The sequence below is a fragment of the Pelobates fuscus genome, chromosome 3 (assembly GCF_036172605.1).
Source record: "Pelobates fuscus isolate aPelFus1 chromosome 3, aPelFus1.pri, whole genome shotgun sequence".
NCBI classification, from domain to species: Eukaryota; Metazoa; Chordata; class Amphibia; order Anura; family Pelobatidae; genus Pelobates; species Pelobates fuscus.
Window position 1 is genome coordinate 394,275,179 of NC_086319.1, and position 14,513 is coordinate 394,289,691.

The 14,513-nt window shown below is 41.7% G+C and overlaps 6 non-coding genes across 6 annotated transcripts; 2 read left to right on the forward strand and 4 right to left on the reverse strand.

Annotated features, from left to right (window-relative positions):
* The first annotated feature begins 2,245 nt into the window (after positions 1-2,245).
* Positions 2,246-2,462, forward strand: LOC134603939 (small nucleolar RNA U3). Its single transcript, XR_010090672.1, has one exon. It is a non-coding gene; the product is annotated as a small nucleolar RNA U3 (small nucleolar RNA).
* A 1,416-nt stretch (positions 2,463-3,878) lies between these two features.
* On the forward strand, positions 3,879-4,019 carry LOC134603762 (U4 spliceosomal RNA). The gene has a single exon (XR_010090509.1). It is a non-coding gene; the product is annotated as a U4 spliceosomal RNA (small nuclear RNA).
* A 639-nt stretch (positions 4,020-4,658) lies between these two features.
* Positions 4,659-4,773, reverse strand: LOC134603864 (U5 spliceosomal RNA). Its single transcript, XR_010090605.1, has one exon. It is a non-coding gene; the product is annotated as a U5 spliceosomal RNA (small nuclear RNA).
* Positions 4,774-7,123: 2,350 nt separating this feature from the next.
* LOC134603801 (U5 spliceosomal RNA) lies at positions 7,124-7,238 on the reverse strand. The gene has a single exon (XR_010090546.1). It is a non-coding gene; the product is annotated as a U5 spliceosomal RNA (small nuclear RNA).
* An 813-nt stretch (positions 7,239-8,051) lies between these two features.
* On the reverse strand, positions 8,052-8,166 carry LOC134603802 (U5 spliceosomal RNA). The gene has a single exon (XR_010090547.1). It is a non-coding gene; the product is annotated as a U5 spliceosomal RNA (small nuclear RNA).
* A 1,662-nt stretch (positions 8,167-9,828) lies between these two features.
* Positions 9,829-9,943, reverse strand: LOC134603862 (U5 spliceosomal RNA). Its single transcript, XR_010090603.1, has one exon. It is a non-coding gene; the product is annotated as a U5 spliceosomal RNA (small nuclear RNA).
* Positions 9,944-14,513: the final 4,570 nt, after the last annotated feature.

Consider the following 14,513-nt stretch of genomic DNA (forward strand, 5'->3'; position numbering starts at 1 on the left):
TAGCCTGACCTTTGTCAGATTTCATAAAAGCTGCTCCTTTCCACAGAAATCTTTAGTAAAAGGCAAGAAAGCAGAGTATGTTAGTGTAACAGACCCTGGGTAACCCGGCTGGTTACCTCCGCTATTAATTATTGACCAGACCCATTTTCCCCCAGTAACTAGACGACACACAGTTCCCGGGGTACAACAACAAGCTTTATTGGCCACACTCGGCTTTATACTCTCCCCATGCAAGGGGGTGGAAAACAGGTAAAAGACAATGTCCCCTCCCTTTGTCCTTCCCCTCCCAGGGGTCGTATATTGGATCCGGGTCCCTAGTCCCTTTGTCCCCTGTTCCTGCCACACCATGTCCCTTCCCAAGGGCCTGTGCGTGTGAAAGATTCCCGCCTCCTGGGCTCCCAGGTACAGAAAGCCCGCCAAACCGCCATTGTCCACACAGAGTGTCCCCATCAATCTCAGGGACCCCCAGAATGGTAACCAGCATGAACAGCCTCTGTTCACGGGGTACCTGGGTGAAACCAAGCAAGGGAAGCGCCTCCTTTCCGTACACGAATGCTCCCCCTGACCGGCGTTCATCTATACGAATGGTGGCCACCCAGGGAAGCACTCATTAATTACTTCCCTTGCGGTTTCACACTTATATTACAAGTTGCCAACATTCTAATTGATTAGTGTGAACACTCCAAGGGTCGCTGGGGAGGTCCTCTTTTGGGAGCCGAACGAGGTGAGAACCAATCTGCGAGTGCTCCCTTGGATGGCGTTCGTCTAACGAACGGGTCGGCACACGCCAAAGCTTCCCTTGCAATTTGTGGTTTCCACAAGTCGTTAGCGAGGTGTGAACATTCTAAATAAAAATTCTAAATGGGGTATTGGGGTGGTCCCCGTTCGTGAGACGAACGGGCTGTGTTCGTACGCAGTCTCCCGAACGGGGAGAAGGTAAAACACACAAGTAATCACGAATACATGGGGAACATAGGCAAATACACTACCACACTTTACGGTTTAGTGGTGATCCCGCTACAAAGCTCCCCCTTAACCACTAGTCGGCATCCAGGTGGATCCCAGCGGATCAACCTGTTGATGTCTGGGGAAAGCACCCATGGATCACTTGTCCAGGGCGATTTTCCTGGACAGGTCATCGGCATTGCCATTCTGCTTACCGGGTCTGTAGTTAATGGCAATGTCATACGGCTGCAGGGCCAGGCTCCACCGTAAAAACCTGGCATTCTCCCCAAAGACCCGGTTAAGCCACACCAACGGGTTGTGATCCGTGAGCAGGGTAAATTGCTGTCCATACAAGTACGGCAGCAGTTTTTTGAGTGCCCACACCAACGCCAGGCACTTCTTTTCGATGGCGGCGTAGCTTACCTCCTGGGTAAGAGCTTCCTGCTGAGGTAACTGCCATCGTCCCCGACCTGGCTCAGTACTGCTCCCAGTCCGAACATAGAGGCATCTGTGTGGACGAGAAAACTTTTCCTGTGATTGAGGCAGCCAGCACAGGGGCTTTTACCAGGGTGTCCTTGAGAGCTTGGAATGCCTGCTCTCACTCTGGGGTCCAAGCTACCTGTCGGGGCAGGTTCTTGCGGGTCAGGTTGGTGAGGGGTTTAGCAATGGCGCTATAATTGGGGACAAATTTCCTGTAGTACCCCGCAGTCCCTAGGAAGGCAGGCACTTGGGTTTTGGTGCGGGAACTGGGCCAGCTAGCGACTGCCTCTATCTTGGCCGGTTCCAGTTTTTGCACCCCACCCGGTGTCCTATATACTGCACCTCTTCCATCCCGAGTTGACACTTACTTTGGTACAGATCTGTTCTAAAAATTTTCATTGAAACTGTTTACTGATCAATACAAAATTGTTTCCACAGTCCTGTTTACTGTCCTTGTCTTATGCTGAATAATAATAATTACACTGAGTAAGATATTGGGAAGGATAGTCGCTGTTATAGAATGTGGCTGTGTGTATGGGAGCAGTGTGGGAGTTTTGGGAGAATCCTGCAAACTGAAAGCTGTGACTCATTGGCTAGTGGGCGTGTTGTATGCAAAATAAGCCATTGTTATTTCACACCAACAATCTTGTCAATTTTATTTAAAAGCATTGCAATCCTATGAAACTTCAGGAATTATTTTTTAAAAATTTTGTTTGATAATATTGTTTATGTTTGTGTAAATGTGAAATGTACGGAATGTCACCACATGTGTAATAGAAACCTTTGGCAGCCTGTTCTTTGCTTGTAGTAAAGGTTCATTAAGACTATACTTTCAGGGATCATTTCTATAGTTTGTAACTGGTGAAATGTGCTCTAAAATGTCCAAACTCAGTACCCACGAGGAAGAGCTTGAGTGTTTTCTCCTGAGCGTGAAGTGGGCTCCCAGTGCTGCTTTATTGTAGCTGCTGGTTGCTGTTGATGACCGTTCCTATTTCCTTAATTGGAGAGTAGGAGGGAGAGAACACAAGCTGAGTGGTTACTACATACTCTGTCAATGAATAGATTACGTAAGCAAGCATCTATAATAAATATTATTACAACTATCTTAACAAAGATATCTCGTCAGGAGCTGGTATGCTCTAAAGTGTTTTTGAAATTGTCTCATTTGTTATCTATGTTTTAATTAGTGTGTGTGTTATTTCTTGGCTTTTTTTGTCGTGTGTAATCATTTGTCAGTCATGCGCCATCTGTTGGCTGCAAAGTGTATGTTCTGAAATCTATCAGTATTTACGTCATCTGTTGGTAGCTGTATGTATTGCATTCCATTTAAAACATTGTCTGATTTCTTACTAAATGTACACATACTGAAAAGGTTTGTGTCTGCTTCCTAACATCCAGCGGGGGGAGGGAGAGTACTTATTATCTATATTAAGTACTCATTTTAACTCTGGTTTAGTGAGTATTACAGAGTAAATTTCAATCCCCTGTGTCCCCCGGTGCGTTGGATCAAACTCTCACACATGGGGTGAATTAACCCATTCACTTCCAAATTCTTTCAAGAATCTCGATTTCGCCAGAAATTAAAGTTTGCTACCGATCTGTTCTAAAATGTTCTATTTAAACTGTTTACTGATCACTTAAAACGTGTTCCCAGTCCTGTTTTCTGTCCTTCTATGTTAGAGAATAAATACACCGCGTAAGACAGTGGGAAGCATATTTGCTGTAATGTCCATAGGCTTTTATAACACTCTGAATTTCTGAATTTCCTGTGTTCAAGCACAAAGTGGGTGCTGTACAATGTAACACAGTCCATAAACAGTACTGCAACATTTATAATAGGGATAAGAAGCTGCTAGATCAGGTAGGTACAAAAGCTTTAGGCAGTAAGAGTGTCCCTGCTTTCTTACTTTATAAAAGGACTTATTTAAAGAGAAAGCAGTCCTTTAAAGGGACACTACCGGCACTTTAACAACTTCATCTTATTGAACTTACAGAACTTCATCTTATTGAAGTTGTTATAGTGCCTGCAGTCCGAATTGCCGAAATCTAATATTAAACGATTAATAGCTTCAAGCCACGCCTCCAAGCCCTCTGGGTATGAGAGCCAGGAATCTTACTTAAAGGTTTTTTTCCTGGCACTATAGCTTCCCCTCCCTTGCACCTCCCCACCTCCCCACCTCCCCGTAGTGCAGAAAGGGTTAAAATAAAACTTATTTTGCTTACCTCAGTCCTTGGTCACCTCATCAGATAGGAAGCTAAGAGAAATATCCGATTTACAATTTGTCTCTAATTCAGTCTCCTGGGAACAGCCTGAGGATTGGTAGCCTATTCGCAGTGTAATTACCATACTGCCTCCCAGAATGCATAGCACAGACCTAGCATGCACACATGTCTCTCCACAACGCAAATGAGAGTTTTCTGAATGTTGACTGTGCACTTTGATCATATGAGTTAGCTTTGCGCAGTGGCAGTATCGTAGCCAATGAGGTTTATCCGAGGCGTGATTATTGCTAATTGAAAACTTTTACCAATACCCCGCCGTGATGACTTGAAATATAGTCAGCAATGGCAATTTTTGACAGTCTCTAAGGAGACTGAAATTGCATGTACAACAATAAAAATATATTTAACTATTTTTCAACAAGATTGATTTTTTTGTTTGTCTAATGTAAGATTCACTTAGAATTACTTTTTTTAATATTTGGTTTAAGAAATAAATGCTCATAAACTCATATAATGCAAAAAAAAACAAGGGTTTTTACTTTTAGAATATTACTTTGCCTTGTCTCTAAACATGTATTGTGTTATTCCTGATTTGCAGTCCCCTGTCTACAGAACGTAATGGTACTTGCTGATACCCAAACATTTGACGCCTGTCAGTTTGTATGTGCCCTGATTCCATGACAGTTAAGCATGCTGGGAGATTTTTACTATTGCTACTATTGCTCTGTAACACTTTACAATTTTAACATCTTGGACATAAAATAATCTCCAGATTAAATTCTGAGAAATATGTGACATTTCTAATTAATGACTTTATTTTGTCTCTGGAAACTGAACTTACTGGTAGGATTATATGGATGAACATATGACACTGTAAAACAATACTGTAATATTTTATCATGCATGTACATTTTATTTTTTGCCCTAGAATTTAGTTGGTAACATTACCATTGAAGCTGATTCCATTGTTTAGTTTGTTATTTAAATCTGATTTTATACTTTTGTTATGTAGCCTGATACGTGTCAGGCCTCTACAAATTGAGTGAAACTCATGGTTGTTCCTCTCCACGGAAATCTTTAGTAAAAGGCGAAAGATTTATTCGGTCTGAAGAGAAACCAGAGTATGATAAACTTAACTCTCAGTCGCAGACCGGGTTCATAAATGTCCTCTTAAGCATATAGAGAAATCCTTAGTTAAGACGTAGCTTGGAGAATCCGGCATAATTAATTATCACATAAACTTGCACACAACATAATATGTATGAAAAGATTATCATTACTTTACTACATAGATGAAAATGGGCATTATTTTTTGCAAAGCATTGTGGGTATGTAAATTAGGCACGCCCCCAGCTAGCATGGTATTAAACACATGCTTTGTCTATCTGTTGAGTCTGTCCAGAATGAGAAAAAATGCTCGGTGTATTTTGAGTGTACCCGGAAGTAGTGCATGCTGGGATGTGTAGTTCATCATGTTAGTGCGCAGATTTCAAGAAACAAGAGCATGCAGGGATATGTAGTTATTCTACGTATGCAAATATTCAAAGAGAGGAGAGCATGCTGGTAGATGCTTTAATTAAGATTTATTGTTAATTTAAATTTAGTGAGTAAAAATAATTGCCATTATTGAAGGTAATTGACGTGTGGTTTTATATTATTATGCATATTTTTTTTTTTTTTTTAATTCTTTATTTTTGTCGTGCACATAAAACAGTACAAGCATGTCTTGCCACAACAGCAACAGCACACATAAGATTTACACAGAATTTAAAACAGTGTGGCTGTGGGTATGCACATTTTATATATTTTGTAGGACATCATACTTTAGTGTTAGTCAGAAAGGAGGCTAGTAGGCTTATGTTAGGCTTGGTGTCTGACTGTGTGTGGTATAACAGAATATTAACGAGACAGGCTAGAAATTAGGTAGTTCCCTGTGTAACATGCTGAACAGGGAGAGGGTAGTCTGCGGAGGACAGCATGGGAGTGTACCCAAGGTCGTTTGCCCGGCGGCACTGCCTAAATTAACATTACTAGTAAGCTTTAAATATAAGAAGAGGGTCTACCTGTATAGCAGGAGATAATAAAATAAAATTAAAAAAAATAACCACTGGGTTGCTTGTCATTTCAATATGTGGGTACCGCTTGCATTGTATGCGTGTTGTGTGTGTCTTTGGGGGCTGCCTAGCCGATGCCAAGAGATGGGAGGCTGCAGATACATAACAGCCAGAGTCTGTTTAGCCCCGTGTGGGTGCCCTCCCAGTCACAGGTACCGCTGCACTCTCGTGTTGTTCTGCTCGGGCTCCGGTACAGATCATCACCAGGCACGTGGCTTCTGGGTCTCTGCGGTGCATGTGGCCGACCCCTCTGAGCAGGAACCCTCAAATGGCGCGATCTGCGCATGGAGCTACTGTGCCAACCAGAGTGCCGTCTTCTGATGCTACCATGGAGTGGCTTGTTGGGCTGTCGGCGTTGCCGCTTTGGTGGTCGGCCCGGAGGCAACTTCTTCCCTGTCTGGACTCTGCGTGAGGTGCGCTTCAGGTGCTTCCTTTGATCTCTGCAGCCCGTAGGCCTGAGCTGAGCCTGAACTTGTGGATCCCTGGGTAAGGTATATGCTTGTCTCCTTGCCATCTTGGCCCAGAATTGGGCACAGATTCTGTCAAATGCTCTCAGCCATGGCTCTGCATCCATAGGCACCTGGCGGGGAGCTTGTGTGGGGGTATCCACTTGGAAGGCAGTCATCTTGCCTGGCAGGCTGCAGTCACCGGCGTTGCTGGTGCTTGTTAAAGTCCACTAGAGTGAATCAGAGGGTTCTCCAGTGGGGACCGGGATAACCCCCACCAGTCCTGGGGGGGAGGGGGAAGGGAGGATCAAAAGCAGTATTGTGGGGTCCCACGGGTAGCTGAAGAACGAGGAGAGCGGCCGCCTCTCCCCCTCTCTGTCACGAGTAGGCCTCAAATCTCTGAATCCTGTTATCTGTGTAATAGTCGCTTGTGTGGTATCCAGAAGGCCACCGGGACTCCCTCTGCTTAGATCATGCCCAGCTGACCTGGTATTTTGCCTTGAATTAGACAGTTTCGTTGATTAATCGGTGCCAAATGCAGGAGCCAGCACGACACACGTCTGGTCCGCTCGGCAACCAGACTCCGCCCCCTTATTATGCATATTTTAATGTTTTACTTGTGTGGGTTCACAGGCAAATTTTGGACACAGAAGTATCTCCAGAGCAAATACTGAAAATATATGAAATTCTTTTTTAATGACTTTACTTTGTCTCTGGCAATTATTGACAGTGTCTTAGGAAAGTGAAATTATAGGTATGATCACACGGATGAAAGAATGATACTATTAAACAAATATTTAGTCGCATATTTATATTTGATTTATTTTGCACTAAGATTTAATTAATAATGTAACCATTTCAATGAGATGCTTTGTTTCACTTGTTACTTAAATCTGACATTTTACCATTTAATGTAGCCTGACATTACTCAGGCCTCAAAAAATTGAGTGAAACTCATGGTTGTTCCTCTCCACGGAAATCTTTAGTAAAAGGCGAAAGATTTATTCGGTCTGAAGAGAAACCAGAGTATGATAAACTTAAATCTCAGTAGCAGACCGGGTTCATAAATATCCTCTTAAGCATATAGAGAAATCCTTAGTTAAGACGTAGCTCGGAGAATCCGGCATAATTAATTATCACATAAACTTGCACACAACATAATATGTATGAAAAGATTATCATTACTTTACTACATAGATGAAAATGGGCATTATTTTTTGCAAAGCATTGTGGGTATGTAAATTAGGCACGCCCCCAGCTAGCATGGTGTTAAGCACATGCTTTGTCTATCTGTTGAGTCTGTCCAGAATGAGAAAAAATGCTCGGTGTATTTTGAGTGTACCCGGAAGTAGTGCATGCTGGGATGTGTAGTTCATCATGTTAGTGCGCAGATTTCAAGAAACAAGAGCATGCAGGGATATGTAGTTATTCTACGTATGCAAATATTCTATGAGAGGAGAGCATGCTGGTAGATGCTTTAATTAAGATTTATTGTTAATTTAAATTCAGTGAGTAAAAATAATTGCCATTATTGAAGGTAATTGACGTGTGGTTTTATATTATTATGCATATTTTAATGTTTTACTTGTGTGGGTTCACAGGCAAATTTTGGACACAGAAGTATCTCCAGAACAAATACTGAAACTATATGAAATTCTTTTTTAATGACTTTACTTCGTCTCTGGCAATTATTGACAGTGTCTTAGGAAAGTGAAATTATCGGTATGATCACACGGATGAAAGAAAGATACTATTAAACAAATATTTCATTGTTAATGTAACCATTTCAATGAGATGCTTTGTTTAACTTGTTACTTAAATCTGACATTTTACCACTTAATGTAGCCTGACATTACTCAGGCCTCAAAAAATTGAGTGAAACTCATGGTTGTTCCTCTCCACGGAAATCTTTAGTAAAAGGCGAAAGATTTATTCGGTCTGAAGAGAAACCAGAGTATACCAAATGACAACCTGAGTAGCAGAGCGGGTTCACAAATGTCCTCTTAAGCATATAGAGAGAATCCTTAAGCATTTAGAGAGAAGGTAGCTTGGAGAATACGGTATGATTAATTATTAAATGAATACACATCATAGTATGTATTAAAAGCTTATCATTATTTTAACAAGTACATAAAAATGGGCATTATTTTTTGCAATGCAATATGGGTATGTAAATTAGGCACGCCCCCAGCTCGCAAAGCAATTTCATGCTTTGTCTAACTGTTGAGCCCTGCAGCTGTTAACCATGTGAGTGCTGGGGTTGCACTTTGTCTAAACCCTCAAAACTACATTTACTGTTTATAACTAAGAAACTAATTATTATTATTATTATTATTATTGCCATTTATATAGCGCCAACAGATTCCGTAGAGCTTTACAATATTATAAGAGGGGTGATTTACCTATAAAGAGGACAATTACAAGAAAACTTACAAGAACCATAGGTTGAAGAGGACCCTACTCAAACGAGCTTACAGTCTATAGGAGGTGGGGTGTAAAACACAATAGGACATATTACTTTATGTACTGTTGGGCCATTTGCAAGAACTGACATTTAACAACTAACACAATTTGCATAATCATTGTTACAAGAACTGGACAAACTGGAAGGGGGCTTTCTGGTGTATCTCCCGAACCAGGAGGCTCTTAGACTGTACTTTAACTTTTGACACCAGCCTTCGGAGTTGGGGATGCCTATACCTTACTCTGGCTTTGTCCAATAGGGTTTCTCAATCCCTCTTTATATGGTTGGGCATAGGGTTATTTATTGAAACTAATCTTGCACTACTTGATTATTGGGCTCAGAGCATGGAGGGGACATGTGCCGGCTGACAAATACGTAGGGACTAGCTATTTGGCTAATTGTTAGACTATAATAGGGACCAATCGGCACCTTCCCTGTTGCCCAAGATTTATATATATTTTGACTCCTAGATTCATACTATAGCCTGGGGAATCACTCTACATGAAAATAGGAAACTATAATATCTTGTAGAATTTCAGCTACTATGTTGCAATTTCCTACAGGACTTTATACGGCTATTGAGTGACATCTAGAGGTGGATTAGCAACATTGTATCCACGTATTTGTATTGGATTCTTTTTGGATAGTTTACTTATCCTTTCATGTTTCTATTACACATGTAGGGTCCCTTCCAGGAAGAACCAGACCATATCATTTTATACTACAGTTACTATCTTTATTTATTCTGCTATTATTATCACTATTTGTTAGACATGTGCAATTCGTTTCGGTCCGAATGTGAATTTGGACAAAATTCGGGCTATTTGGATAAGGGGGTGGGTGGGGGCCCCCTATATTAGAAGCTAGTCTATTCCAGAGCTCATGAAGAAAGCTAAAAATAGAAGAAAAGATATTGGAAGACCAAGACAAACAAAGGATAAAAAGAAGGGAAGGCGAGTGAGCAGACATAAGGGACAAGAATCTCATTTTAGAAAGATGTACTTAAGATGTGACAAATAATGGCCATTATCTTGTCCATACACATATTGCCTTTACACTTTAGAGACCTTTTGGCCGTAGAAGGCAATGACATATTCAGAACAGCAAAAGATTTGTTCTAATTACTATAATGGTCTCTTTTATTAAACAATTATTTAACCTGACACAGGTCAGGCCTCAAAAAATTGAATGAAACTCATGGTTGTTCCTCTCCACGGAAATCTTTAGTAAAAGGCGAAAGATTTATTCGGTCTGAAGAGAAACCAGAGCATGCAACCAAAAAGTCACGGTAGCACATCAGTTTCAGACATGTGCTTCTAAACATATGGAGAGCAATACTACAATAAACTGCAACATGGAGAAACCAGTATAATTATTACCGCCTTAAGGACACATGGCGGATATATTCCGTCATGATTCCCTTTTATTCCAGAAGTTGTGTCCTTAAGGGGTTAAATAAAAAACATACCGTATTGCCTCTGAAAAACTGTTATTAATTTAGTAGCTAATTGAACATGGCCATCATGCCTTGCAATGCATTGTGGGTATGTAAATGAGGCACGTACCCAGCTGACATGCTGTTGACTGCATGCTTTGTCTAACTGTTGAGCCCTGCAGCTGTTAACCATGTGATTTCTGGGGTCGTACTTTGTCCACACATCCCTCAAAACTACATTTCCTGTTTGTAGACTGCATTGCTTGTTTTCCAAAAAAGTTCAAAGAGGCTATTAATTTCAAGAGTGCTTTCGTAATACTACACAAATGTAATATGCGCCTATCTACTATTGCACCCTCCCTTTATTTTTTTGTACACTACACCCCAGTGCCCCAATAAAAGAAAGAATGACAAAAAAAAAAAAAGCTTATCATTATTTGAATACGTAAATTAAAATGGCCATTTTGTTTTGCAAAGCATTGTGGGTATGTAAATTAGGTACGCCCCGAGCTGATATGCTGTTACATGAATTCTTTGAGCAACTGTTGCGTCCTGCAGCTGTTAACCATGTGAACGCCAGTGTCGTCCTTTTGATACCGGAGAAACTGACGGAAGCCAAGCACAGAGAGATGGACACAGGTTTCTTCAGGAAGGAAGAGATTCTTTATTGGATCACCGATCGGGACTCAGAGGGACTAATGTCACCAAAATACAGCAAGTTCTGAGCCCCGGTCAATAGTGCAGGCTCCTTATATAGGCATATAACTCCTCCCATATTAAGCTCCACCCGCACATTCTCTTAACCAATCAACACAAATAAGAATTAACTTCCTGTTTGACCGCATGGCTTGTCCAGCACAATGGAGGAGGGGGAATACTACATCCTGTATTCTTGCACATGCTCCGTACACTACTGATCGTATCTTGCCTCGTGCAACCAACTGATCGATACGTCAGCATATGCACGTACACATGCCACGTGGTAATCTCGGCCTACTAAATTTATTTTTACCGAGATTCCACCACATTCCCCCCTTTGATGCCTCTTGATATTTTACAATTACTTGAGGCATCACTTAACCTTGGTTTGCTTACACCGCAAGTTACCTTGAACCAGACCAGACTTATCTTATGATGTGAATCTTTTAACACTCATCTTCCTGCATTGGTTCTCCCTGATCTAAAGCCTTATACTTATAAATCGCCATTATCTGTGCAGCAGCCTTCCTCTCTGCTATACTTCCTATCAGGCTTTGCACAGACCTAACTACTAGGGGTATAAGACACGGCAGGAGTAGACACAACATTAAAATTAGTAGGACTCCACCTACCACTGCCTTAAGCCCTCCAAACCACTCATACCAGCTACCAAACCAACTACTTGGATTATACCCTTTCCATACCTGAGTAGGCACATGCGCTAGTTTAACCATATGGCTAGTAAGCTCAGCTATTGCTTGCCCTTCGTCATCTATTTGAAGACAGCAATTGCTCAGGTTAAACTTCCCACATACACCTCCCTCTACTGCCAAAAGGTAATCCAAAGCTAATCTATTTTGGTAGACTGCTGTCCTCATCCTGGTGTTATGCTTCGCTAGAAGATTGAGCGCTTGTGATGTTTCGTTAGTGATAATCTCAACCACCGCCTGTAATCTTATAATGCGGTTGAGCATATAAATAGGGGTTCTGTAACCAAAGGTACCATCCTCAGCCCACGTGGCTGGCCCATAATAATCTATAATACGCTGGGGAGGCCATTCATTATCTTCCCAGGTGCCTATCTCTATGGGTCCCCTTTTCTTCCTATGATTCACATCATACACTTTAACACCTAAAGTCTCACCTGTTTCAATCGGTAACAAGAAGAAGGATGGTTTGAGCATACCCAACACACATGCCCCTTCCCAGTCCTGTGGCAACTCCGAATAGGCTTTCTTACCACAGATCCAGTACAAATTTGCTGGGGCTCTCCAGGTAGATGTGATGGATAAATCAAACCACACATCCTTTAAATTGGCGTATCTAGCAAACGGGTTTGATGGTTCTGAGACATTTGAAGCCGACCACCAAGTTGTATTTTTTGTATCATCATCATAAGCTTTTTGCCCTAGACAAGTTAATTCTCCTACAGAAGTATTATACATTATTCCTTTCCTTGCTATGCAAACATAACCTATGATGGAGGTCTTTAATCTCCACTCAGATTTACCTCTAACACTCATATGATAATCGGCTTGTGTAGATATTAGTTGGTCAACTGCCTCAGAACCGGACATTACCTCCTTTGCTTCCCAAGGCCATTGGTCTCCCATGTTAGTACCTCCACACACATAGCAGTTGGTAACATTAAGACTACCGGCAATACTTTCGGCTAAATCGATGAACAGGTTTTTAGCATTATGGGGGATCTTATTATCTATACTCATCTCTTCGTAAAAGGAATGGTATACTTGATGAGTTTGGGAGGATACCGTATCAGTCTCTATCCCTATAAACAATAATGTCCCAGGATCTAAACCCGTCCCGTATATCTGAAACCCAAATAAATTGCCATATTTGTCTAAGAACTTATCGGGGTTATTTATAAGTATATGGATGGGATTACATTCCATAGACTTACAATATGGGCTAGTCGGCAACTTAGTCACTATCATGTCTTTATCTACTGTCTGTCCCCAAGTCGCCCACCCCACACAAGACCAATATGGGCAAAAGTTATAGTCTTTATTTGGGCATCTAGGACTTACATATTTATTTTTACTACTGGGACAAATATATTTATCATTAGACCCATACGTCCTCTCCCATCTAAGATCCCCACATACATTCCACGGCTTTCTACCACTCGATATCGCTTTACACGCATCAAATAGCAGAACACCCGAAGAATGTACGGATTCTAACACCGTCTTATTAATTAGGGTCCCCTGAGGATCTCCATTCCTGAGAGTCAACCAAATTGTACGAGGTTGATACTCTGGACTGAAGCACTTAGGTTCTCCTACTCCTAAATGGCACACACTATAGTCTATATTTAAGTATCTACATCTCGATACATCTCCTTTACACTTGTATTGTGAATGCCAAATTAGGGTTTGGGAAATATGGTTACCTGTTCTCGTAGTCTTAATGCATACCTCACAGCTAGGAGTGTCGGTACCTCTACCTTCCTGAATATAAAAACACATATAAATAAACACTATAAAAAGCACATCTTTCGCCGTCATCCTCAGTCTTCGTCCGTGCGATGGAGCCTCAGCTTCCAGGATGTGAGGGCTGCAGGGAATGGAGTTCTGCTCGTCTTCACAGGTGTCCCTTCGAGACTTTCCTGGCTTATACACTATGTGTTGGTAAGCGGACAGGCTTTATTATGGCCTTCTCACTCACACCTGTAACAATAAAATTTGTAATCCACACGATTCCTCGTTACTCCGACTGAGTAGTGCGTTTTAACCGGATCTTGCAGGGATTCTCTGGATCTGCTGTAACTTGCCAAGAATCGACTGCTGCTGGTTTAACCCTGGAGTGATGTATCCACGGAGTCACTTCGGCTACTTTTATCGCTGTAGGGGTAGACAAAAGAACAACATAAGGACCTCTCCACTTGGGCCCTAACGGTACATTATTCCACTCTTTAATCCACACTTGATCTCCTGGATGATAACTATGAACAGGGGGATAAATATTCACAGGTAATCTATCTTGTACCCATTTCTGTACCTCCTCCATAGTCTTACCCAACTCTACAACCTGCTGCCGGGTAATTCCTTCTCCCAACTGACTCAAATCCCCCCTTAAGTTACCAAGTACGGGAGGTGGTCGCCCATACATAATTTCAAAAGGAGAGAGGCCCATCCGTCTGGTAGGGGTACTGCGGATTCGCAATAGAGCTATGGGTAAGAGAACGTTCCACTTAAGTTGGGTTTCCTGACACATTTTAGCCAACTGGTTCTTTATAGTTCTATTCATTCTCTCTACCTTACCAGAACTCTGGGGTCTATATGCAGTATGAAGCCTCCACTTTATACTAAGCATATGAGTCAGTTGTTGTAGGCACTGATGAACAAAAGCTGGACCATTGTCCGATCCTATAGAACAGGGTAGTCCATATCGGGGTATTATTTCTCGTAGCAGGAATCTCACAACTTCTCCTGCTTTCTCTGTACGAGTAGGACATGCTTCTACCCAGCCTGAATAGGTGCACACAATTACCAACAGGTAACGATGTCAACCCGATTTAGGCATCACTGTAAAGTCTATTTGTAGATCGGACATGGGGAGTCCCCCCATAAACTGGACTCCTGGTGGCTTAACTGGTCCTTGTCTTGCATTATTTTTAGCACACGTTACACATCTGCGTACAATGGCCTGAGTCAAGTTGGACAATCTTGGTATGTAGAAATGTT